Source organism: Pongo abelii, chromosome 12, assembly GCF_028885655.2.
Source record: "Pongo abelii isolate AG06213 chromosome 12, NHGRI_mPonAbe1-v2.0_pri, whole genome shotgun sequence".
Lineage (NCBI taxonomy): Eukaryota > Metazoa > Chordata > Mammalia > Primates > Hominidae > Pongo > Pongo abelii.
This window is the reverse complement of record NC_071997.2, coordinates 132617065-132643746: the sequence shown is the minus strand read 5'-3', so window position 1 is coordinate 132643746 and position 26682 is coordinate 132617065. Positions and strand designations below refer to the sequence as shown.

General features: G+C 46.2%; 1 long non-coding RNA gene across 1 annotated transcript; it reads left to right on the top strand.

The window, feature by feature from the left end:
• Positions 1-7953: 7953 nt before the first annotated feature.
• LOC112131986 (uncharacterized) lies at positions 7954-11865 on the top strand. The gene is made up of 3 exons (XR_002913802.2): positions 7954-8092; positions 8863-8962; positions 9824-11865. It is a non-coding gene; the product is annotated as an uncharacterized LOC112131986 (long non-coding RNA).
• Positions 11866-26682: the final 14817 nt, after the last annotated feature.

Below are 26682 nucleotides of genomic sequence, written 5' to 3'. Positions count from 1 at the left end.
CTGTTCAGTGACAGCATTTCTACAGGGAGCCACAGTGGTGCTGCCAAATTTTTTTTTTTCTGATGATTTACATTGGTATCAGATTGAACTCAAAGAAACTAGAGAAAGAAATAACTAGCCCATCCCTAAGGCCCTAGCTAAAATGCCACTGTCTCCACTGATCTTTCGCCAAGACATAAATAATATTCCTTCAAGACCATCAACCTTGCAAGTGGCTCAGGAAGCATTTCTCGTTGTTGGCTAAAAAAGGGTGCCACATGCTTTAGCCATTATAGAGTCAACCTAGCAATGAGACTTTTCCATATGCGGAGCTAGGGCCTGGCTACTTCTTTAATTAAGTTATAAATCCTTACCTGATTTTATATTTAATTATTTTATATTTAATATATTTACATTTAATTTTCCAATGAACAATAGTTATTTTTCATGTTTTAAATAATTTATCATTTTAGTAGCAAGTCAAGAAGGGTGACCAAGTTGTTCACCTTTTAGTACCTGCAGCTGGTCATGCATGTCTGGTACCTGAGGCCTCAGTAAACGCTGAGAATTTTGTTTAAAGGTAAGCTAGCTGGTTTGCTGGACTTACACTGTTATCTCTTTGTAAATGGAACAACGCTCCACTATGACAAAGGGGAAACCAGTTGTATTTAATATCACCAGTCAACAGCCAACACCCCTAAAGCTAACTTACCATCCTCGTACTTACTATTTATAGCAGCATACAGTCTCTTTCTAAAAAATTTTGAAACTTTCAATTTGACAAATCACATCTATATTTAATTAATATGAACCAAAAAAACTATGTTGACTTTAAAAGACTGGACTAGATTAAAATTATCTACACAGAGGATGCATTATGTATTCTAAATATTCCACTTATAATTTTCATTTCTATTTAACTTCACATAAAAGAAACTTTATTTTGTAATTTTATGAGATTTTCAAGAAAAATATTTTAGTTGATTTAATATTTTTTCATTCAGCACCACACAAATCCTCAGAGAGAAAAACTTTATAGGAAACATGACCTTTCCACAACATGTACATTCATCTTCTTCCTTTCAAAATTGTCAATTATCCCAGTTGCTTAGTTCCCAGCATCTTTAAAGAGAATGAATTATTTATGCAGGTGGTTGCTGAAAATGAAACACCATTCAAAGTTGAAATTAAAGAATTGTAAGAGCTTGGGGAATTCCGATGCCCAAATATCATGGGGTCATCTTCATTTTAAAGATCGTGGCTTTTAATATTATCATTTTTATGACAGTGTACAGAGCAGGGTTTCTGGGATGCCTCAGCAGCTTCGCCATGCCTCAGCACTTTTCTGAACTAACCAATGTATTACAAACTATCATTGAGATCAAAAGGTTTAGTCAGATAACATTACAAATGACAGCATCATGTAATTTGCATAGTTTTTCTTCACATTAATTTTATTGTATGGCTTGCTCTTTAGAAATTGAGCTTCTTAAACTGAAAATAGTTCAATTTATCTACTGAGTTGTATTTTTGGGGGAGGGTTATCATTTTCCATGACGTAAAGTTCATGCAGTTCCAGACTGTTCACTCATGTATCAAGTTCCTGCTTGATGTCTGCACTTGGTCGTCTAATAGAGAGCTCAAAAGGCTCAAAACTGAGCATCCAACTTCCCCACCCACAGCCTTCTCCACCTGTCTGCTTGCTTCTTCAACAGAGAAGCCTCCAGGCCTTGGTGACTGCAGGCAGTGAAGGCTCATTTCTCATTCACAGAAGCTGCGCAGCTGTCAGCAGAGAGCTCTGCTCCATGCAGTCACTCAGGGTCTGACTGCTGCACAGCCATTGGTGAGGCTTCTGAGGTCCCTGCATGGGGAAGGATGAAACAGGGAAGGTGCTTCCATCTGCTTCTACCTAGAGGTGATGTGAGCTATTTCCTCTCGGTCACCATCCACAGACCAGAACAAGTCTCAGGACAGAGGCTTCAGTGAAGGAGGTGGGACACGGAGGTACTCGTATGCCATGCCTTGGGGCACTCACTCCAGGACGTTAGTATCATCCGCACTGTGAGCCCCCACCCCAGGTGATGCAACACCTCCCTCAGCTGCTTATGCAAGTGCTTTGAGTTAATCATCCATCTCTTTCTTACTTTCATACCCCAGTGTAATTCCTCAGGAAATCCTAATGGCCCACTCCCAGCACACACAGAAAGCAGTTCCCATGACTGCTGCTGCCAGATCAGCCTGAACCATGCGAACGCCCCTCCTGACTCGGGCAGGTGCCACCTTCCCAGCCCAGCCCTTCTCAACCCAGAAGCCTGACAATCCACTTAAAAAGGTGTCAGATCTGTCACTTTCCTGCTTAAAACCCTGCGAGTCTTCCTGATCCTCCGGGACGCTCTCTGGTAAGAGCTGCCATGCTCTCCTGGGTCCTGTGAAGCCCTCACGAGGTCATGCCCATCGACCTTTCCCACCACTGCCCCCACTTTCCTGTGTCCTCAGCCCATGGGCTCTTCCCTGTTCTTTCCCCACGGGGCAGATGTCCCTGTCAGAGTCCCCGCCTTCTGTTCCGTTTGTGTGAATGCTGCTGTCCCAGTGCCTCCCACAGGCCTCCTGCCGGACACCAGGGTATCCACAAGGCTGCTGTGAGGATGCCGCCTGCACAGCCACAGGCACCACGGCCTTGTAAACAAAAGACAAAAACTATGGCCCCTGCCGTCTTCTGACATCACACAATTTACTCACAAATACCTGTTGGTGTTTAGCACTTGGCCCACAGACTGTGAGCTCCGCAGGGACACGCACTTGGGCTGGTTTTGTTCGGTGATAACGCTCAGACACTTGCAAATACAGTACTCAATAACTAACATCAGTTTCTCAACTCACTGAAACTTTGTCAAATGAGAAAATGTCTTCCAGCAACCCCTTCCCTGCCTGTTCGACTCTGGCCGCCCCGCAAAACAGAGAAATGTCTGCGCATCTGTGAGCTGATGCCAGAGACAGAAAGTGTGTCTAAAAGCAGAACATCCCCAGGCCTTCCCATGCACATCGTATATATCAAGGAGTCTCTGAAGCCAATTTATACTAAAACTACGACTTCCTTCACCTCCTAGCCAGCCCTGCCCCACCGCCACACACTGACCAGCTCTTCTACACCAAGAAAAGACAAACCTATTTAAAAATAGCCTAAATGAACCTGATTAGGCGTTGCTGCCAAAACGATATGCATTCCTCCCTCAGAGCTGTATAGAGGAGGCCTGGTGGCCATGGGCTTGGACCGAGCCTGCTCTTCTGCACACGGATGGCTGAGTGTTGGCAGGATCCCATTTCTAGGTCAATATATTAGGCATTTCCATGAAATGCTTCAGGATATGAGAATGCAGCTACATGTCACACAGGTCTTGTTTCAAAACTTTAATCCCCATGAAAGTTTCTGATTGTACCCCAGATGGTAGTGTGTAACTTGCTTCTCCATCGGGGAAAGTCCTGCTGTCCAGGTGAGGCTCTGGCTCTCCCACTTTCCACCCCTGGGCTGTGATCACAGCGGAGCAGGCTTCTAGCATGCATGTCCCCAGCACCTCATCCTTGCAGCAATGGCGAGGAGACAGCAAAGCTCCTGGGAACCTGCACACTCGACTCACGGGGACGTCCCTCCAGAATCCAACCTCCAGGTTCCCACAAACGGCTACGACTGTGGCTTCAGGAAACACGACTCGTTCTGCACGCAGCTTTCTCATTTGAAAAACAGAACTAATGTGGTCGTTCTGTATTTAGCTTTCTCATTTGAAAAACAGAACTAATGTTGGTTTTTCCTGTGCATGGCACGTGGTGAATAAAAGCCTGCACTTTCTTTTCTGAATCAGGTCCCCTTACATGCAAGGCACGCTGTTGGAGCCCTCAGTGGTGCTGCATGGTATGGGCAGGGCTGAGGGAGGGCTGCCCACACGAAACGACACTTTTCCTTGCTGGGGACACTCGGCTTATCTGATGTCAATTCCCCTGGGTTATGTCTGATTTTCAGAAGAGAACAGTGCGTTCTGGCCATTCTGGGACCTGAGCAGGGGCCAGCCAGACCTCAGCATCCTTCACATCTGTCCTGCTGGCCACGGTGTCTGGGGAGAGCTGTGCCACCCCCCTGCTCTGATCACACCTACATTCTCCAGGGGACTGGCTGGTGCCCAGAGTGGGAAATGAAACATGTCTTCAATTGTTGAGGATTCACTACACATTTCTGTGTACTTCAGCAAAAACTCACGGATGGCCTGTGCTCCTAGCAGAAGGTGTGAGGGTCGCTGTGTTCCCAGGAGGAGGTCGGGCGGGGGGGGGGTCCCTGTGCCCCAGAAGGAGGTGGTGCGGGTCCCTGTGCCCCCAGGAGGAGGTGGGGAGGGTCCCTGTGCCCCCAGGAGGAGGTGGGGAGGGTCCCTGTGCCCCCAGGAGGAGGTGGGGAGGGTTCCTGGGAGAACTGAGGCATGTGCTGTCTTATCCGGCTTTTACACAGGTGAATAATGGGTCCAAGGCTACAGACATAGCAGGTGGCATGTCCAGAATTTTACCCCATTTGTCCTGTGCCAAATTCTGTTCATTTTGCTTAGTTAATTTACCCGGGCCCCTGACCCCCTAGTACATAAGGTGTGAACCCCTCTGAGGGTACAGCACCTAGTTCTTAATATATATTATAATGGCCCATCTTTTCTGTTCGTTCCTGATAAAATGTTTCAGTTCAATGAAGATTCGAGTGTTTTAAGGAAACTGAAGTTTGCGGAGCGGCTGCAGGACACCAGAAGCTGTTTTCCATCTGGTTCCTGCATTGTTTAATTTGTGCTTCACAGAGAGGGGTTTTATTCTCATTTGACAAGTCAGGTTTTAAAAAACTTAATAACTTCTTTTAAAAACCTGGTAAGGAATAGAACTTCATTTGCATCCCTGGTTCAAATATTTTCATGACACTGGACACAGAAAACTATGGCTGGGTGTGCGGTAAGGGGAAAATCCGCTTCTTAAGGCAGCTTCCTGCATGCCCACCATGTTCGGGCCCCCGTGGGATTTGCCTCTGCCCACGTATAAGTTTTCATTCACAAAACCAGTTAAAAAGAACACTCAACACTTTTCTCCATCATGGGAAACATTCAAATGCTTTGCATCATAAGGAATGCAGCCTTAAGACTGTCATCCTTCTAGGAAGACAGCGGTTTTTACAGTTCACAGTTTTTAGATCTGTCCTCATCCTGTTCTGATCTGGGGCCCTCCCTGCTCCACCTGGGCTGTCACCGTGTCCTGGGGGTGACGTGGGCCTGCTCAGGAGGGCGTGGAGACCGGGCCCTTCTTCCTGGGGGTGGCGTGGGCCTGCTCCGCAGGGCGTGGAGACTGGACACTGCCTCCTGCGCTGTCATTCCATGCTCCGATGGCTTTGTTTCCTTAGACTATTGCTTAATGTGAGTCTTGGTGGTGCCTGCTTTGTTTATGAGGACCTGAATTAAAAGAATCAATAATAGTTCACCTATTAAAATTTAAACTCTCAGGAGTATCTATTATTTAGAAAACTGAGGTCAAGCCTCCCCTCCAAAAACACTGTCTTGAAGATATTTTTTAAGCCAAATTTCTGAAAAAAGGTTCAATTAACAGAAAATCTACAGAGTCCTATTTCTGAAAATTATATTTTTAGGCTGAAAGTTCCACAATATCTCAGTGAAACTTTCCTCTAAATCAGGCATTTTCACAGTCTCTCTGTTTCTCACACACACACACATGCACACACACGCATGCTTACCAGGTACGAGTGGATTCACACACACCAAGATCACGTGTTCACTGACTCGAGGTCTGTCTTCCCCACTTGACTGTGTTCTGATTTTTTGTCATCTACCCTACACCTAACACAAGGACAATGAAACAACACTTGTTGAAAACATGCAATGAATAAAATAGGAATTATCATGTTCTCGTGTTCAAGCCAATTTTCAAAGGTGGACTTATGAGCAGTGCCAGCAGTGCCAGCAGAGCCTGTGGACTTGAACAGGGGGTCACGTGCAGGGTCGGAAGGCACTCACAACACAGGTCCTCTGCTCCTCCACGACCTCCCCTCAGTGACCCAGAGTGCCCTCTTGTCACAGCCTGTGGGGGAGAGGAGGGTCTCAGGGCACTGTGGATCCCAGTGGGGCATGTGTCTACACACTCTCCTCACATGCCCCAGATCTGCGTCGCTTTAAAATATTTTGATAGGTTATAAGTAAGGAAGATTGCTGCAAGACAAGTAAAAGTGTGCTCACAGATGATTTACAAAGTATCCTGAGAAATCTGGGGAGGCGAGAGCAACCTGCTCACAGATTTTGCCAAAATCAACATTTAAACAACTCCGTTCGGCAGAAGAGCAGTGCTATTGGAATTAGCCGGCAGCTCTTTCCTGCTGGGCCTCTGCCAGGCTCCAGACCCCACAGAGCAGAGGCTATGACTTAAAAGCAGCTAAAAAGCTTGAAGAAATAGAAGCCTGGACTAGGCAGAATATCCCAAACTTGAAATGGGCAGGTTCTTCCATGGACTTCTGTCTATCCTCCTTTGACCCAGTGTTCACGATGAGTCCCCTTCCTCTCCTTCCGCTGCCTCATTTTCCTGCAAGTTGTGCTGCCTTGAAACTTCCACCGTATAATTGCTTTTGATTTTACATTTTGTATGTTCCCCTAGAAAGGTTTAAATACGATCATGTGCAGAGCCATTGGATAAATTTGTGGAATAGCCAAAAATTACTACGCAAAACTTTTCTGAGGAACATGGAAAATTTTAATGCATTTTTATTGTTTTTCCTCTTAGTGATATAAACTAAAAATAAAATCCTAGGCACCCCCAACAACTGATGGAATGGCCGTGGAAACCCCAGAAATACCTTAAAGCTGAGTTCCTGGTTATGATGGGATGGGAGGCTGGACGGGCCTCAGATACCCTCCAGTTTACGGTTTAGACACAACAATAACCAGCTTTAAAACGGAGATTATAAAAACGAACAGAACAGACTCTTTGCGGCAATGAGATACCAAATTATGAACAGGACCTAAGGCCATTGCAGGCAAGGGTGAAGTCACACACCCCACATGCAAAGAATCGACTGTCCTCACCGCCACCAGGTTTTTCTTCTCTAGCAGCTGAACAAGCACTGGCCTTGAATCAACATTAAACCCATCACAGCTCATCCAGCTCACAGACACTGCTCCGTGAGCCACAACTACAGCTCTGATTGCACAAGAGGCTGATTTCAGTAACTCTCTCCTAAGCGACCCCAGACCACAGACGGGTTCTGACTGGTTTACAGAGGCTGACTTCACATTCTGAAAACACCTTTTGACATACAGGACCTGACTGTAATACATTTAAATGTTACATCTCCACCCCAGGGTGAACATGAGTTGTATGTTACACACGTGTCTGTTCAATACATGTGTCAGCACCACCTTCGTGAATATCTGGTCCCTCCTGGACCCCGTCTGAAGACATGAAGGCGTCAGTTTCTTCCTAGTCACGTGGGAGGACGTAGAGCCCACTGCAGCTCTTGGCTGTGTTCTCAGAAAATGGCCCTTTTGCACCCTCTCGGTCACTATCTGAGGACATGGAGCCCCGGACGCCTCTGCTGTTTCCTGCAGGTTAGTCGGCTCCAAGCGCCGTTCTCTGCGGAAACATCTGAGAGCTTCAACGCCCTTGGCGGAGTCCATTCACCCAGACTTGATGGTTAGACCATACAAGGCGTACAGACACACCAGGGTGGTGAGGTCCAATACACCCTCGGGAAACAGCAATTTATCCACCCCCTTGTGCAAAACCCTGATCCGATGCCTCCTCTGCCTAACTCCGTCACCCAGAGCCTCGTCTCGTGGGTCTCCAGCCTCCTGGTCCAATCGGCTGGGGCCGCCTCTCATCTTCCAGGACCCGCCCTCTCCCGCCGGAAGCGCCCTCCTCCTGGCGGAAACAGCTTCTCCCCGTCCCGCCCCTCAGTCCGCTCTTCACACGGATACCACGAGTGCCACGGTGGCCTCCTGAAGAAGGAGTCTGGGCTCACACTCCTCCAGCTTCCTGTGGGGCTCCCCCAAAAATGCAAATTCAATCACAGGGCGCCTGGGCTGATGTCTCCCCTCCTGTGCGTTCCCTTCTCCTGGGTCATCGTCGCCCCCCGCACTGTCCGTGGCTGCGTCTCCTCTCCTGTGCGTTCCCTTCTCCTGGGTCATCGCCCCCCAACCCCAACCCTCCGTGGCCGCGTCATCCCCGTTCCACCCCCACTGTCTATGGCTGCGTCTCCTCTCCTGTCCGTTCCCTTCTACTGGGTCATCGTCACCCCCGCCACCCCCCCACACTGTCCTCACAGCTTCCCGGCTGCACTGGCGAGGGACATTTCCTTCCATTTCCAGTGAAAGGCCTTTGCCATATTAAATCAGTAAAACAAGAAAAACTCCCCCATCTCTTACCAGATTGGAGGGCACAGAAAGCATACGTGTTACATGTGTGGTGTGGACGTTTCCCATGTCATAATTTCAGATGCATAAACCCCAGCGAAGGGTGAGCGCACGGCATGGCACCTGCAGCATGGGTTTCACGTTCTGGAAGGTTCCGGCTGACTCCCACCCCGCCCTTCACTGGCCAAGTAAACTTGCAGACGTTACTTAACCCTTGACCTAGAAGAGCCTCCTCTCACCTGAAAAGGGAAAGTCGGGATTGTAAGGAAAGGAGTCTCATAGGGCTTCTCTGAGGAGACAAGTCATTGGATTGGGCTTAGACGTTCCATCCGCGGCAAGGTATGAAAAACAAACAAAATGCCACCAGGCAGTAGCGTGACGTTCTGTCCCCGTTCCCGTCTTTGGTTTATAGCCTTTTCTTTCAGAGACTGAATGTTTCCGTGTTTTCTATCCACAGATTTCCGGCTTTGCCCTTTGGAACCTGAGGTAGAATGAGGATCGTGAGGTTCTTCAGAGGCTGTTACTCACAAGGCCACAGCACAGAAACGGCAAGAAATGTCAGTTGTAAAATGTCCATGTGCATTTTAAATGAATGGTTATTAAAATCCTTCTTTTTCCATAAGGGATCTAAAAAATTAAACAATTTGTAACTCAAACTCACTTGTCAGGTAGCCTAAGTCAAAACCAGGAGAGGCTCCATGGTCTGGAGTCTCCAGGTGCTCTCCTTGGTGAGGGTCTTGTTGCCTAAGGGGTTTGTGTAATGAACTCATTCTAATACAAGCAAAACATGAGTCCCTCAGAGTTGTTCAAAAAACCAGGAAATAGGAAAAAATAAATAAATGAGAACAGAATATTGACAGGAGAGGAAAATGAAGAGTTACTGGGAGATTTGAAGGAGGGGAAATGGGCAAAGGGTAAATTTAGCAATTAGATTTAAAGTCAGTGGAGAATTAAGTGGAATAATCTATTCTTACGTCCATGTATTTTCGTTTTAAAGTTTTGATTAATATTCACTCAACACTAATTTTTGACAAAATGGAATATTTTCTTATTGTCTGTTTCCACCACTGAGCTTGTAATATATATCCACTAGTAATTTTAGTAGATCATAACCCCTCCAAAGGAGCCCATAGAATAAACTAATTTTTGAACAGTCACATTTTCTTCAAAGTACTTTTTTATTTTCAAGTTTGAAAAGCTTTAGACATACAGAAAAGTAGAGTGAATAATGGAGACCGTAGCCAGGACTCAGATTTAGAAAAATAGGTTTAATCTGTTGTTATATGGTATTTGTGTTATACATTTGATTCATTTTTATAAAATGAAATCTAGAATTTATAAAATGTTGATTGAAAGGGTTAGGAGTAAAGTTTAACCCCATGTTTATTTCTCCAAATCTCTTTGTTCTACGTTAACAGGTCAGGACAACTATGGATGTGAAGGATGGGAGAGGGGCCTCCTTCCCCATGAGGTCCCCAAAAGTATTTGTCTCCATCTAGAAACTGAGGGGCATTTGTCTCCATCCAGGACTTGGGGGGCCTCCTTCTTCATCCAGGGCTGGGGTGTGTCCTTCTCTATCCAGGACCGGGGGACATCCTTCTCCATCCATGATTCAGGGTTCATCTTCTCTATCCAGGACAGGGGTTCATCCTTCTCCATCGAGGACTTGAGGGACATCCTTCTCCATCCAGGACTGAGGGGCATCCTTCTCCATGCAGTACCTGAGGGACATCCTTCTCCATTTGGGACCTGAGGACGTCCTTCTCTGTACTCCTTTCGGACTACACCCTTTCCTGTGCCGTCCTTCAGAATGCCAGGCTGTCACTGGTTGTGGATTGAACTCTAGCATCTTATCTCTATTCTAGGTGAATCCCTTCACATTTATAGTGATTTACCATTTAATCACTGTGCCATTTTCCCCAAAATATGTGGGGTTTGGGGTTTGGTTTTTGTTCTTACTTCTATTAATTCTTCGGTTCCCACCTCCAGTTTTTTTGTAATTTCTTTTACAACCTAATATGGTCCCATTTGGTAAGTATTACCATGTACTAGAAAATAATGTATATTCAGTATTTGTTGTGATTTTTAAACCTTTAATAAACTCGTAAGATTTTTGTCTATTTTCCATTTAAATTGAGAAGTACGATCCCCAGTGTTCCTCTCTCGATCTGCTCCCGTTAGTCTCCATGTGTGTCCTGGAGGTGAGGTCAGCATTGGACTTAACCCTGTGTCACCTCCTTGGTTCTACTGCTCACGTGTGGTGTCCATCCTGCTGTTTATTATTTTTTCCTTAAATTGTATTTGAACTAAGATTAATTTTGCTATAGCAACTTGCTTTCTGTGAATATTTACTTAGTAGTTTCACTTCCATTCTTTTTTGCCCTTAATTTGAAAGTGCTGCTTTGCTATTGATAATTTTGTATTTTAATATGTGAGGTTAATCCCTCTGTGTTTGGTAGGAAAAAGTGATATATTTGAACTTATTTCTATTATGTGATTTTGGATTTTGGATTTGCAAAACTTTATCCTTGATTCTCTTTTCCTTTCTCCAGACTTATTTTCAATTGACATTTCCTTTTCCACTTCCTTCTTATGTTGATTTGTAGGTTTTCCAGCCTATTTACCTTTCTTTAGTGTCCTACATTTTAAAATAATTCTTAAATTATCGACTAATAATTTTAAGCATACTGGATTTGCGGTTTTCTCCCAGTGCTCTAGTTATAATCTCTTCTATCTTGTCATTTTATTCTTGTTATTTTTCTATTAATTCCTGAGATATAGGTATTAGAATTGTCAAATTGTGAATTTAAGCATTTACCCTTTAAATTTGGTTATTTTTGCTTCATATATTTTGTTATTTTGTATCAGGTGCATGCATGCTTATGATCATTAGGTTTTCTAAGCAAGTGGACTCATTAATATAAAATGTCCTTCTCTGTCCCTGGCGATGCTGTTCATTCCTGTTGTCTGTCTCATCTGCCATCCATACACCTGTGCAGCCTCCTGATAACAAGCATTTCTGTGGTATACGTTTATCCATCTTTTCAGCTTGAATCTATTTGTATCTTTATCTTGAAGGAATGTTTCTTTGTAAAAGCATATCGAGGCTTGCTTTTTACCTACATTGACAGTCTCTTTTTCAGTGGCAGTGTTCAGTCAGTGCAGATCTGCTATTCCTGTGGTTGGGTTTAAGTCGGCACCTGAACCTGTTATTTCCTCTGTTCCGCCTTCCTGGTCTTCTGGATTATCGTAGTTTTGCTTTGTTTGTTTGTTTGTTTGTTTAATAAGGGTTTTTTGATTTTTTTTTAGTATGGATTTTGTACCTTGTGGTTTTTTTTTAACTATGACTTCCTGTTTTATTTATTTTCAGTGAGTCATTTAGAAATTAAAATATAAATACTTAAAGTCTCATATTAAATAAAGATCATAACATTTTATGTAAATATAAAATCCTTCCGCACCCTCCTCTCAGCTTCTGTACCATGTTGTCAGTGATGTTTCTTCTGCATATGTTGTAATTTCCAGAGGATGTCATTAAAACAGTAATTTTCCCTCCACCATTTACTGTTTTTGGCACTCTTTAATCTTTTTTGTGAACTAGAATTTCCAATTGTTATCATTTTTCTTCATCCTGTTTGCATTTATTGTGGTTTGGGTGTGATGGCCACACATTCTCTCAGCCTTTGTTTAACTGAAAATGTACTTTTCTCAACTTCAGTTCTAAAAGCTACTGCAGCAGGTTCAGAATTCCAGGGAAACCTTCTACTTTCAACAGTGTGAGGTCTCTACCCCGTAGTGCTCTGGGCACCATCGTCTCTGATGAGGTGGCTGTAGCGGGAGACCTGGATGCTGTGGGGCTGCTGCATGGGGGGACACCCACGGTTCACCTGGACCCTGCGGGGCTGCAGTGTGGGGGGACACCCACGGTTCACCTGGGCCCTGCGAGGCTGCAGCATGGGGGGACACCCACCGTTCACCTGGGCCCTGCGGGGCTGCAGCATGGGGGGGATACCCACTGTTCACCTGGACCCTGCGGGGCTGGAGGGGGACACCCACCATTCACCTGGGCCTGCGGGGCTGTGGGGGGATACCCACTGTTCACCTGGACCCTGTGGGGCTGCCGCGTTGGGGGGTACCCCCACCGTTCTCCTGGTGTCTGTGCTGCTTCCAGAGCTGTGCCTCAGTCAGCCGGGTGCAGAGTGGCCAGGTCGCACATCAGCTGCAGGCACAGCCAGTTCATGGGTGGACAGCCACATTCTGCCCTGGGAGGAGGGCAGCCAGCGTGGGCGATGCAAGCTCCCCTCGTCTGGAACCGGCAGGACCTTAGGCACTCGAGCCTTGGCCCCTCACAAGCAACGTCCTCAATGGGTGGTGTTCATTCATCTTGGAGGCATAGCTGGGACCCCAGGTGCTGCGGGACCCCAGGTATGGTGAAATTCCAGGCACTGTGGGCCCCCAGGCACAGAGAAATCCCAGGCATAGCTGGGACCCCAGGCACAGAGAAATCCCAGGCAAAGCAGGACCCCAGGCGCTGCAGGACCCCAGGTATGGTGAAATCCCAGGCACTGTGGGCCCCCAGGCACAGAGAAATCCCAGGCACAGCGGGACCCCAGGCACAGAGAAATCCCAGGGACAGCGGGACCCCAGGCACAGAGAAATCCCAGGCACAGCGGGACCCCAGGCACAGAGAAATCCCAGGCACAGCGGGACCCCAGGCACAGAGAAATCCCAGGCACAGCAGGACCCCAGGCACTGCAGGACCCCAGGTATGGTGAAATCCCAGGCACTGCAGGCCTCCAGGCACAGTGAAATCCCAGGCACATTGAGTCCCAGGTCACACTGTGCGTGGCTCCCACGGGTTTTGCATGCACAGGGCTTGCTCACTCTCTCTTGCTGGCTGAGCTTTTCCCAGCCTTATCTTTCCATGACCCCAACCTGCCGGGCAGGCCACGTGTGTTGACTCCAGGACTCAGACATGGTTGCTAACACTCACCCTCTTCGTCACAGTCTAGGCGGGAGGCTGCCCTCAGTGTCAGTGACCTGTCCCTCTCTGAGAGCCAGATTGCAAAGGCAGCAGCCCAGACAGGGCCCATTGCGACCAAATGAGAAAGAAAAGCTCTTGCTGTTGCTCACTCTTCTGTTCTATGGACAGGAGCTGCCCAGCTGGCTCCACCCGGGAACACAGGACCTGCCTCCAAGCTCCTTCGAGGTTGGGATCTGTGAACAAACATAAAAACCAATCATCACAATAATTGCCACATCAAAGAAGACTGTTGCATCCATGAATGCATTTAATCCCCAGTCCCCTGGCCACGAAGCGGATTAGGAGAGAGAGGTTTAGTCCCAGACCTGCCTCGTTAAAAACATCTCCTTTCTACCATGGTGACTTTCACCTGTACATGCAAGAGGTGGTTAATACAGACTAAGAATTAACACAGTCTCTGTTTTCAGTTTTTATTATCTCCTTTGTTTTCTTCATTCACTACACTCCAAAAATTTTGGAGATCAGAAAAAGGAAAGGTGGGAAGGAGGTGAAGGAGAGAGCAGACGTGTTTTTCCTCTGCGTGAAATCCTGCGGTTGCACCTGAGATTGTCCCTTGGTTTTTAGTTAACAAAATCCCTACTCCGATTTCTTACCTTCTTAAGAAATCCCCAAGCTTATAATCTACCCAACCCACACTGAATCTGGGGATATCTCTGAGACTAAGCACACCACCTCCGTCTGGAAATGCATTCCCAGCTGCAAGCTTTTCCATGGGGTGCACCTGTGCCTGGCACAGCATGTTGTTTTTGTGCCAAAAACATGGGATGGAGTTTTCCTTGAAGATACAGCTGCCGGAAACTCAGACTCCAACTCCAAGCCCAGCTCCATGCACCATCCAGCATCCCCACCAACCAGGGTGAGCTGGGGCCTGGTGCCACGTGGGGCTGGGGAGGAAGAATGGGAGCTGGGGGACACAGGGCAGTCCCGTCAGTATCAACGTACCCGATATAAGTATCAACCGTACCCCTCCTCCTCCTGCACCTCCTTCTAGGGAACTGGGGTCTGGGTGCCCGGCTCAGACCCAGGACACAGTGGAGGCCACCACAAATGTCCTCTTGGAGGCAGCAAAGAAGAGCCAGAACCAGACGAGAGCTTCTGGTTAAGTCATGTGGGAAACCAGCAGCAAAAACTGCTGCACTGTGGGTGCAGGCCACGTTAGTGGGCCGTGGCCGAGCCAAGGATGGTGGCAAAGTGTGACCCTCTGGGGAGGCTGCAGAGGGGGCTGTGTGTGAGGACGGGGGGCGGCCGGCACCAGGGACACCTCCAGGCTAGTGGAGCAGGGTGGCCACACAGGAAGGCAGGACTCACTGGTGTCAGGAAGGAGCAGCCAACATCCAGCAAAGCCAAGTGCACGCATCAGCCACTCTCACTCTGCTGTGTCTTGTCTGTGAGTCTGTACACACTATCCCACAACCAGCTCTTCATGCTTGCGCGTTAACTCTCAAAGCATCGGTGACTCTAGTATAATCCTTGGGTCCTGCAGGGTTTAATTTTTGCAAGAAGGTAAATGGCTGCTTCACTCTCAGCTGCTTTTCTCTTTCCTTGCTCTTGTAAAACAGTGTTCCTCTGACGTGAGCATTCCCTGTTCTCCAGTCACTCATCGTCCAGGCCCTGAGTGAGAACAGAACTACTCCCAGCTCTTGGGGTCCTCGGGGTCACCCGAGGCAGTGGGAGCTCATCCTTCCTATGCCCCATTTTCCAGGTGAGGAAACCTGCCTATGGCTGCTCTCCATGGCAGCGCTTAGCCTTGGGACCCACAAACCCCAAACCCCATGATCGCTTAGATAATTGTTAATAAGAACCTTAAAGATAAAAGTTAGATGGAAACAAGTTCTAAGGAATTTCCTAGGGTCAAGTAAGGTTCTAATGAGACTTAATACCACCCATCTCAATCCACATCTGCCACAATCTACACCAAGTGTGTCTATGGGGTGCAGATGAACCCCCAGGATTTATAAACACACTGTCATCGTGTACAGGCCTTGCCTATCTTGACCAGGGAAGCAGAAATATCAGTAGAGCTTCTGTATAATCCACACAACTCTTGTAAAGAGGGCCGACTCCTGCCATCCCCTGTCATGAAAAGGTTGCATTCAGAATGTGCAGGAAAAGTAACCAGACCATTACTGACCCCAATTGGCAGTTCCCAAACACCCAGCACTCTCTTGCTGTTGCTAAAAGTCACTGAAGCCTGGTGCCAAATTAAAAAGCATCAGTGAAAAATAGAAACTCAAGTCCTCAGATGAGATCTCTACTAATTAGCGTAAGTGACACACAGACCATTGAATTTTGATAACGATGGTTGGTGGGAAGTCATTTCAGATGCATCTGTCTGAGCTCTCCTTTCCTTATCTGTGGTGTTTCAGGCTGGTGAAGGGTCCTGCCTCAGGCAGCTCCCCAGTGAGGCCCCCGCTGGAAGGGGAGGTCTGAGTGCTCATCGCCATAGCCCCTCAACACAAGAACACCCATAGTTTCTAAACATTGCCTTTAAAACAGCTCCGCACAGAATAGAATCAGCCGTATCTGTGAGGGACAAACTCTACCGTTAAATCCCTGGCTAAGGGAAGACCTGCTGAGGTGATCTACTGTTCTAAGTAGTGAACAGATTTAAGGATGCAAATGAAATCATTGCTGCTCTGAAAGAACCTGCAGGCTGGTTAGGAATTTAACTCATGCACTCAAACAGTTATCATATGAGTGAAATACAGCATGCATGTGTTCTGAAAGCATACGGGGGCCTGTGGGAGCTAAGATGATCTCTTCTTAGGAAGACAAGTCGGTAGCCCATGGTGTGTAGCGTCCGGCCGGGCTGGGAGGGTCCTGTGTCTGCGAGGGAGAGTACAGGGTAAAGGCTGCCGTTCCTGCCCTGTGACACCTGTCTCTGTCTCCGTGAAGCTTATGCTTCTCTGATATTTTTGTTTTTCATTGATGAAATGTAGCTAATGGTAGTCCCTACTTAACGCAGATGATTGGAGGTGTACATTCATTGATGTTTTTAAAATACGTAGCAAAGAGTACAATTTATAAAAAGGACACGGCAAATTAGGTTTAGAGAAGGAATGCATCAGGTCGAAGCAGAACCACGTGGTGGACAGCCTCGTGCACCTGTTAAGGAGCTGGGCACCTCTCAGCGCTGCCAGGGTACAGCAGCAAAATGGTAAAGAAAACTGTAACCAAAGGGACCGCGTGATGGATAGTTTCAGGGGAGCGAATCCGGAACCAGTGTGTGGAGCCAGCAGGGTCCATTTGCGGTCGTCTAGTGGGAGGAGACAGGGCCAGGCAGGACCATGGCCTTGGGGACCATGTCCAGGCAGGTATGGAAGAAGGGCCCACGTGGACGGAGGCGAGGTGGACCCTCACACTCACATGTGCCTGGCCTGGCCGCCGGGGACTGCCTTACCTGGGAAACGCGACCCCTCCCAGCCCACACTCGGCGCTGTTTACTGTGGAGACAGGGATGGCAGCTCCTCGGCCTCAGTCTCTGCCGGACAGCCACGCATCTACCCCTCAGTGCTGGGGGTGCCTGGAACTGTCCGATGGCGCTCCCAGCCATGTTTGAATGGAGCTGGGCCGTGCAGGAGGCTTAAGATGGAAGACATGGTCTGGGAACACCAGGGAGACCTTGGACAGCGTGTTCCCCCTGGTGGTGATATGGTTCCCTGGTGGTGGTGGCAACACGTTCCCCCCGGTGCTGGCACGGATCTCTGATGGTGGCGGCACGGTTCCCAGTGGCGCAGGGTCCTGCTGGTGGTGACTTGTCCCAGGAAACCCCCAAGTCTTTGGTAAGAATATCTGATCCTGGGCTGGCACTGGAGTTGTAAAGAGCACTGTTCGTCTGTGTTAGACGCTCACTCGGCCCAGTGTCAGCAAACTCTTTTTTCTTCCATATTTGGGCTTTAATCTTCATTAAAAATGCCGTTTCCACTTCTGACAGGGTTTGTCCCCCAGGTTGAATGACGCTGGCTCCTGCTTCAGAAGCTCTGCCCCACAGCCCTCCTGCACAGTAATGATTTGCTCCAATACCTTCTGCAGATCCCTCTTATTGTTGAAGCAATTATCACATGTTAAAGCAGTAGAATACTGGGAACCCAAATATTTAAAGCAGAGGAAAGGTGTGGGGTGGGAGCCAGCCACTGTCTCTCCCCGGGCCGTCCTCCCCAGCACAGCCACTGTCCCTCCCGGGCCGCCCTCCCCAGCACAGCCACTGTCCCTCCCGGGCCGTCATCCCCAGTACAGCAACTGTCCCTCCCCGGGCCGTCCTCCCCAGCACAGCCAGTGTCCCTCCCGGGCTGCCCTCCCCAGCACAGCCACTGTCCCTCCCGGGCCATCCTCCCCAGCACAGCCACTGTGCCTCCCGGGTCGCCCTCCCCAGCACAGCCACTGTCCCTCCCGGGCCATCCTCCCCAGCACAGCCACTGTGCCTCCCGGGCCGCCCTCCCCAGCACTGCCTGAGAGCCCCAGCCTTTGACAGATGAGCTCCCGGGCTACCCGCGTCTTCCATGAAGGGCTTGTCCCTTCCTGTGAATGGTAAAATATGAAGCAGCGGTGAGACTGTGTGGACCAGGGAAAGTTTGTGTGAAAGAGCTCCCGGGGGCTCAGGAGGAATAATAAACGTGCCGCCAGCCAAGAGGCTCATCTTCGCTGATTTTTATCATTCCATAAACGCATCTTGGAGCCAAAGTGCTGCTAACACTTCAGTTAATAGGTTTTGGGCCTGTCCCTCAAAGAGCTACTCTACAGGAGAGCAAGCTTAGCATGTCAAATGGAGAAAACATCTCCAAAAAATAAGTTTTAAGGTGACACAATTAATAAACCATCACTTGAGAAAAGTTAAAAATATTAAAAAAAACTAAGGCAAACAGTAACATGAATCCCCATTCTGAAAGACGTCACCATCTCATCTCTCCCGTCTGTAGAACATCTTTATTTAGATGGTCGTCGGGAAGCTCAGAGCTAACATTTCTGAAACTGACCTCCTGCTCCACCAAACTGGCCCCAGCAGTCTTTCTAATCCCATTAAATAGCAACTTCATCTTTTAAAATCTTGGAGCAATCTTTCATTTCTTTATTTTCTCATGACTCCGGTTTCAGACAGTTGCTTTCAAAGTGTGTCTGGAACCCGCTGGTTTCACACGACCATCTCGACCATGTCAGCCGAAGCCACGGTCGCCTCCCAGATGGTCGCTGAGGCAGCCCCTGCTTTAACCACCGCCCACCACCGGCCCTCATCAGAATCCACGTGGCTAATTGCTCATCTGTGCAAAGTGCCCCAGGACAGAGACTCCCATCAGCCACACTCCCTGTGTGCCCCTCACACTCACAGCAGGGCCCAGCACGTGTGGACAGGAGGCATTTGCTGAGGGGTACATGAGTGAATGAACAAATGCTCTGATGTTAGCACCAGACTTTTATCTATCATAGCTTTTAGTGCTTTTTAATATCTTTGAAAGTTATTCTCCATTCATTCTCTTTCTCCCCAGAACTTTACTATTTTCACATGTCTATTCCTTGGGATTGGGCACCATTTGCATCCTAATCTTTACTTAATTACATGGAAACAGCTTCAGCGGTATCTGAAGATGTGCTTGCTTTTCTTGCTGACAATCAAAAACAACGTGGTCTCCAAAGCAACGTGGGTGCCATGTAAGGGAGACTGAAGGGGCTTGAGCACTTTATACTCGAAAATGTTCTGAGAAAACACGCATGGCAGCACAAGAAGCCTAAGAAGATTGTGAGGCGGAGGAAGAGGAGCGACACTGTGGAACTGCAGCCTTGAAGTTTTGTTTAATTCACAAGATGGTGCTGGAGACCAATGCCCAGAGTGGGCAGGAGGCACAGAAGCTCCTGAGAAAGGAGCTGCCAGATGTCAACTCCAGCCTGGCTGCCTTTGCGGAAGGCTCCTCCACTGTCACGGCTGACACAGATGACCTCAGCTGACATGGATGACCCTGGCTGGTCACCACACTCCATGGGACATCTCTGGCCAGGGTTTGCAGGGATGTTTAGAGACAGCGAAGTTTTAAGGAGAAATCAAGGTTTGGTTTCCATCATTCTTTCTACCGATTGTTGGGGCTTCGCCTGATGCACGCTATATGGTCGATAACGTGTTCTTAAGAAACAAGGAAGATAGAAGCTCTCAGAGTCTTGTCCTGAGAAGACTACTGAAGGAACTAGCTTGTGTTGCTTTTAAGTGAAGGAAACTTGAGGAGCCAACGAGGGGGAGTCCGTGGTCAGATGTGGAACAGTTGTTTACAAATACATGAAAGGCTGCCAGGTAGAAGTGGATTAAACCCAAGAGCGAGAGAGGAGAGGCACCCAGTGTTAGTTCAGAGCTGTTTAGGGTGTTGGTGAGGCCTCAAGAGGGTGAGAGCAAGCTGAGTGTTCACAAGAAGAGAGGATACAGGGCCGATCTGCACGGGGCCGCTGGTCGGGTCCCTATCCATCCTGGTAACGCTATAAACTACCAACATGTAGAAGTTCTAGCATATACAGAAGATAATCTTTAGAAATATGAAAGTAGAAAATGCCAAAAAAGAAAACATGACAATTTTACCTCACAGTCACCCCTGATAAGAATCACGTCTCAACAACATACGTATTTACATAAGCCACCAGAGCAGAGCATATGGCCTGGAAAATGCTTTTTTAAGGAAACAGGTTCACTGGGATTAGTTGCGTGGGGGTTTAGGAATATAGCCTCTGGGCTGAAAATTTGATCTCAAGTAAATCTCCCTGGTGCTTGTAACACTTCTTGCTTTGGGTTCTGACGCAATTTTCATATTCTATAGTGTAGCTGATTGAATCTGTAAACACCTATGTCGATGACCTTAACAAAAATCATGGCAAGGGGAGCTGTAAGTCCTGCACTTTCTCACATCTGATGGGTCTGTGGGACAGTCGCAAGAGAGAGAGGAACGTGCCTCCGTTTTGCCCACATTCGGGGCTGAGGCCGAGGCTGCCCCCACCCCACAGTTTTCTCAGCCTCCCCTTGCATGTTTCCTGCGTGCTGAGCAATTACATGATTCATAGACTTGTGCTGCATCTGGGCGGCCAGCACGACTGGAGGCCAAATGCAGTTTCATTCCTTCAGAAATGGAAAACAGGAGCTGGCTCAAGATCATGTTCTTTGAGACGGAAGACTGCTGGACATACTTTGATACTCAGATGCTGTGAATAGCTCTATGGACAACATCATCGTAATTGAAAGCAGATTCGGGCTGAACACCACGGTGTTATCTTACCGCCGCTCCAGCTTTCCCACCCTTAAAACGTGTGCCTCTGCCAAAGCGGGCAACATCTTCCTCTTCAGCACATCCAGTGCTCTCCTCCTACGTTAGGAGCTCGTCCTGAAGTCCAACAGCTGCTCAGCCTGCCAGCCCAGAGCCTCCCCTAGCCTCTGCTCCGACTCTGAAATCAACTCTGAACCCCTGCTTTCACCTAGGCTTAGTGCCACCTGCAAGGCAAATGCACCTTCCTTCCTTACAGACTTGTGAACACTCCTGGACTTGGTGGGTTTGGGCGGTCTGCCCACAGTCACCTGGCTTTTTCTAAGGGGCCTGGGATGTTGCCTGCAAAGTGGTCAGTTTGTCTCCTTGTCTAATTCAAAGCCTGTGGCCACACTGTGCACATAGCTGGCATCTCGTGCACACATCTGAACTGCTGTTTTTCCAACAAGAGGAATTCACCCAAACAGTTGTTGTGTTTTAGCTGTAACCTAAACAAATAATATGTTATTAGCAAAGCAGGGGAGAATCTGTCTCCACAACAGCAGGCCAGTGCTTAACTTCACTTGGGAATAGTTAGAGAAAGCCTGTGCTGAGAAAAGAGTGGGGATTGGAATCAGAAGATGTGGCCTCTGGCTCAGGCGTTGCCATCACTGTCTAAGTCACCAGAGCAGGTTGTGATTCGAAGTTCAGCTTTGGCTCCTGTAAAGCAGGAATAATGACCTGACTGCACAAAGCTGTTTTGAGCATTAAATGAAATAGTATCTGTTATCTGATGTGCAATGTGTGATATTGCTGCTTTTTACAAAACTAAATACATAGAGAAAACGCAGTCTCATAAGCATCCTATATTTTCCACACAGTAACTTAGAGAATGCACATGTCAAAGTTTTTCCATTATTATTAACTGTGTCCTAGAGCATTGAGCTCCTTCTAGCCTGTAGGGAGCATTGGCCTAAACACTATTGTCAAAAGATAAATATAAATTCAGAGCAACAGATAAAGCTATTCATGGCATAACAGATCTTCCTAGGCACCAAGAATAATGACACAAAATCTCCATTTTATTTTCGTCTTGTGTTAAGTTTTAGTAAAGTCAGAACAGGATGCAGCCCGTGGTCTACGATGGGCTTATGCCCGCTTCTGTGCCACAGACCCTGTCTCTTGTGCACTTTGACACCACAATGCTCCCTACATTTCCAGTTTTCTTGATTCTAATGGCAAAATGTGTGTGGTGTGAGGAGAGTAGACAGAGGGAAGAAGAAGGGCTGTGCAGATGGTATCAGCAGCCTCTGCAGGCTGTTTAGTTGTGAGAAATTAAGTTAAAAGGAGTATCCATTTAGCCAGAAGCAGTATGAATTTATTGGCCACTGTGGGTCCAGTCCAGCCTCAGGATACCAGGTTTCCTGTTCCCAACCTCCCACAGCCGGCCAAGAATTATCTAATCTACCCAATTGTTTAATTAAGGCAGTTCTAAAGTGACAGCAGTTTGGAGCCTAGTCATGATTTATTTTGAAAATAAAAATCTCCATTTTTCTGCAGATCTGTGCCAGAAGTAAATAACTGTACTATTTTTAGACACCGGGCAAGAGCTTTTAGAAGGCAGCTCATCCACTGCTGAGGCATAGGTGGCCAGTGGGCAGGGTGGTCCCGTGGCATTCTCTTTCCAGTTACTCAGCCACTGGCTTCCATAGCAAATCTTTTCATGTTTGCTCACTTGTTTTTTGCATGATAGTTTGCTAAAGATTATCTTGTTAAAATACAAATATATTTTGACTTCCAAACTTATTCTACAAGGTCAGTATTACCGTGATACAAAAACCAAAGATACAGCAATAATAATAATAATAATAATAATAAAACAGGCCAATATATCCAATGAACATCGATGCAAAAATCCTCAACAAAATAGTATCTAACCAAATTCAGCAGCACATCAAAAAGGTCATTCATCATAATTGAGTGGGATTTATACCTGGGATGCAAGGATGGCTCAACATATACAAATCAATCAACGTGATACATCATATCAATAGAATAAAGGACAAAAACCATATGATCATTTCAACTGATGCTGAGAAAGCATTTGATAAAATTCAACTCTTTCATGACAAAAAAACCCTCAAAAAACTGGAGACGGCATGAACATACCTCAGCACAACAAAAGCCATATATGGTATAGCCACAGCTAGTCTTGAACGGGAAAACCTGGAAGCCTTCTCTAAGATCTCGAACATGACAAGGATACCCACTTTCACCACTGTTACTCAACACAGCCCTGGAAGTCCTGGCTAGAGCAATCAGATAAGAGAAAAAAAACAAAGGGCAACTTAATTGGAAAGGAAGAACTCAATTTATTCTTGTTTGCAGATGATAAAGAAAATCCTAAAGGCTCCATCAAAAAACTATTAGAACTGAGAAACAAACTTAGTAAAGTCACAGAACAAAAAATAAACATACAAAAATCAGTAGCATTTCTATATGCCAACAGCAAATAATATCAAAAAGAAAGTAATCCCATTTACAATAGCTACAAATAAAATAAAATACCTGAAAATAAACTTAACCAAAGAAACGAAAGTTCTTTACAATGAAAATGACAAAACATTGATACAAGAAATTGAAGGGAACACACAAAAAAAGAAAATATTTTATGTTCATGGATTGGAAGAATGTTGTTAAAATATCTATACAACCCAAAGCAATCTACAGATCCAATGCAATCCCTATCTAAATACCAGTGACATTCTTCTCAGAAATAGAAAAAAAATCCTAAAATTCATCCAAAGCTATCTTGGGCACAAAGGACAAAACTGAAGGAATCGCATTATCTGAGTTCAAAGTATATTTCAGAGTTATAATAACTAAAACAGCATGGTACTGCCATAAAAACAGACACATAGACCAATGGAACAGAATAGAGAGCCCAGAAACAAATCCACAACCTACAGGAAACCCATTTCGACAAGGATGCCAAGAACATACACTGGGGAAAAGACAGTCTCTTTAATAAATGGTGCTTGGAAAACTGAATATCCATATGCAGAAGAATGAAACACTAAACCCTTCTCTTTTGCCATATACAAAAATCAAATCAAAATGGATTAAAGACTTAAATCCAAGATCTCAAACTATGAAACTACTAAAATAAAACACTGGGGAAACTCTCTAGGACATTGGTCTGGACAAAGTTTTATTTATCCATACCCCACAAACACAGGCAACCAAAGCAAAAATGGACAAATGGGATCACATCGAGTTAAAAAGCTTCTGCACAGCAAAGGAAACAATCAACAAAGTGTAGAGACAGCCCACAAAATAGGAGAAAATATTTGCAAACTATCCATTTGACAAGGAATTAATATCCAGAATATATAAGAAGCTCAAACAACTCAATAGGAAAAAAAATCTAATAATACAGTTAAAACTGGGCAAAAGATCTGAATAGACATTTCTCAAAAGAAGACATACAAATTGCAAACAGGCATATGAAAATGTGCTCAATGTCATTGATCCTCAGAGAAATGTAAACCAAAACTACAATGAGACATCATCTCACTCCAGTTAAAACGAGTTTTATTTAAGAGACAGTCAATAGGAAAGCTGGCAAGCATGTGGAGGAAAGGGAATCCTTCTACAGTGGTGGGAATGTAAATTAGTACAACCACTATGGAGAATAGTTTGGAAGTTTCTCAAAACACTAGACATAGGGCTACCATATGATCCAGCAATTCCACTGCTGGGTATATACCCCAAAGCGAATCAGTCTATTGAAGAGATCTCTGCACTCCCATGTTTGTTGCAGCACTGTTCACAATAGCCAAGATTTGGAAGCAACCTAAGTGTCCACTAACAGATGAATGGGTAAAGAAAATATGGTGCATGTACACAATGGAGTACTATTCAGTCACAAAAAAAGGAGGAGATCCTGTCATTTGCAACGTGGATGGAACTGGAGGTCATGACATGAAGTGAAAAAAGCCAGGCACAGAGAGACAACCTTACATCTTCTTATTCATCTATGGAAGCTAAAATTTGAACCCATGAAGATAGAGAATAGAATGATGTTTACCAGAGGCTGGGAAGGGTAGTGGGTGGTTGGGGGAATGTGGGATGGTTAATGGATCAAAAATAGAGTAGATAGAATGAATAAGACCTAGTACTTGATGGCACAACAGGGTGACTACAATCAGCAATAATTTGTAGCACATTTAAAAATAACTAAAAGAGTGGAATTGGAATGTCCCTGACACAAAGAAGTGATCAATGCCTGAGGCGATGGACACTCCATTTACCCTGATGTGATGATTACACATCATACATCTGTATCAAAATAGCTCATGCACCACATAAATAGATACCCCTACTGTGTGCCCATGAAGATTAAAAATTAAAATGGGAAAAAATAAACTGATTCAAAATGAAAAAATATATACCTAAACACATTTTGGAAGTGTTAAACCCCATCATTTGAGGCTGTTTTATGATGCCAGCTGTGGTGAAGATAGGCCTGGGCTGTCAGGTGTCCATAGGGACCTCTGGAGAGAACCTGCCCGACTGTGCATCAGTGTCACACCTGCTCCGACACACCAGAGGCCGCCCAGTGCTTTACTTTATACAGTGAGACAAGATCATCCGTAAACAATTAGAGCACAGTGTGGGGCAATGTCCACGAAGTGCCAGGGACCATCCTTCTAGGGGAGCAGGTCAAGCATCACAAGTTGGACCTTGAAGGGTCCAGGAATCTGCTAAGTGTGAGGGGGAGTGAAGTCCTTTGTGACAGAGAGGAGAGATGCCAGGCTCATGATTTATGAGCCATGGAGTCTGAGAGATTCTGCTGGTTTCCAGTCATTCAGCCAGTGGGGCGGAGAGAGGAGACGGTTGCAGCCTGATGGGGAATTTGATGAATCGCGATGGGAAAGTAATCTACTTACCTAGGAGGACTCAGGTGACTCCTTGATGTTTTTAGAAAACCAGTTCCAAGACCGAGAAGGGAACAGTTTGTTTGTTTTGGGAGCTGTAAGTTGGTATAGCAAGATAAAAAGAAATGAGACCGATTACAGGGTTTTGGCAAAAATATTGGCAAGAAGCCGTAAGTCTCAATGAAGTTAAAACCTATGGAAAAGAAGAGAAGGGGTTGTTTTGTTAAAAGACATTTATGCAGCATCACTGATAAACACGGGTGACTCGCAGTCCATCTAAACTGCAGGGTAGTTCCCAGCATCATCTCGGGGAACACTGACCTGGTGCCTGCTGTGCACCACAGGCTCCACCGGACAGTGTCTACAATCACTGCTGGCGCCCAAGACGTGCACATAAAAGCTCTTTTTCTAAAAGTCTCACTGAAGCTTCCCTGAAAGCCAAGCAGTGAGAAAATAGAGGCCTCAGCCTGAATCTGTTTCCATTTAGCATATCAAGACAGCATCTCCACATCCAAAGCACCTAACTGGAGCCTCCCTCCTCCCTGAAATCCCACCGCAGCTGCTGCTCCAGTCTCTGGTTCCTGTGCTGGGAGAAGATGGGCTGCATGGGACTCTGGACTCTGCAGATGACCACGGGGTTCTAGCCTACCGAGGGACCCTCCAAATGCCAGCTGGCAGCCCCTTGTATTTCTGCCTTAACTTATCTGATTTGGCTGATGGCTTGGGTTGGAAAAACAGATGGTAGGTTAAAAGCCTGAAAATGATCATTTAGTTCCACCTTAAGAAAACAGAGACATAAGTGAGGTTGCTATTATTTCAATTTAAATGTTTGATAAATAGAAATTTGAAGCTCTATTTTACAGTTCTACAGTCTCAAATTAATAATGTCTGCCACAAAAAATTACATCTTCTGTTTTTTTAACCAGTCAATAAATCGAAGTTTAAATAATATGACTTAGAAGTGAAAATATGCTTGCCATTTTCTACCAACAACTCATTAATCATGCAGTCAACAAAGCTTCAAGAAAGGGGCCATCACAGGCACATTTGGCCAGTCAAGGGTGCGTTGTTGGTGCAATGTTTTTTTT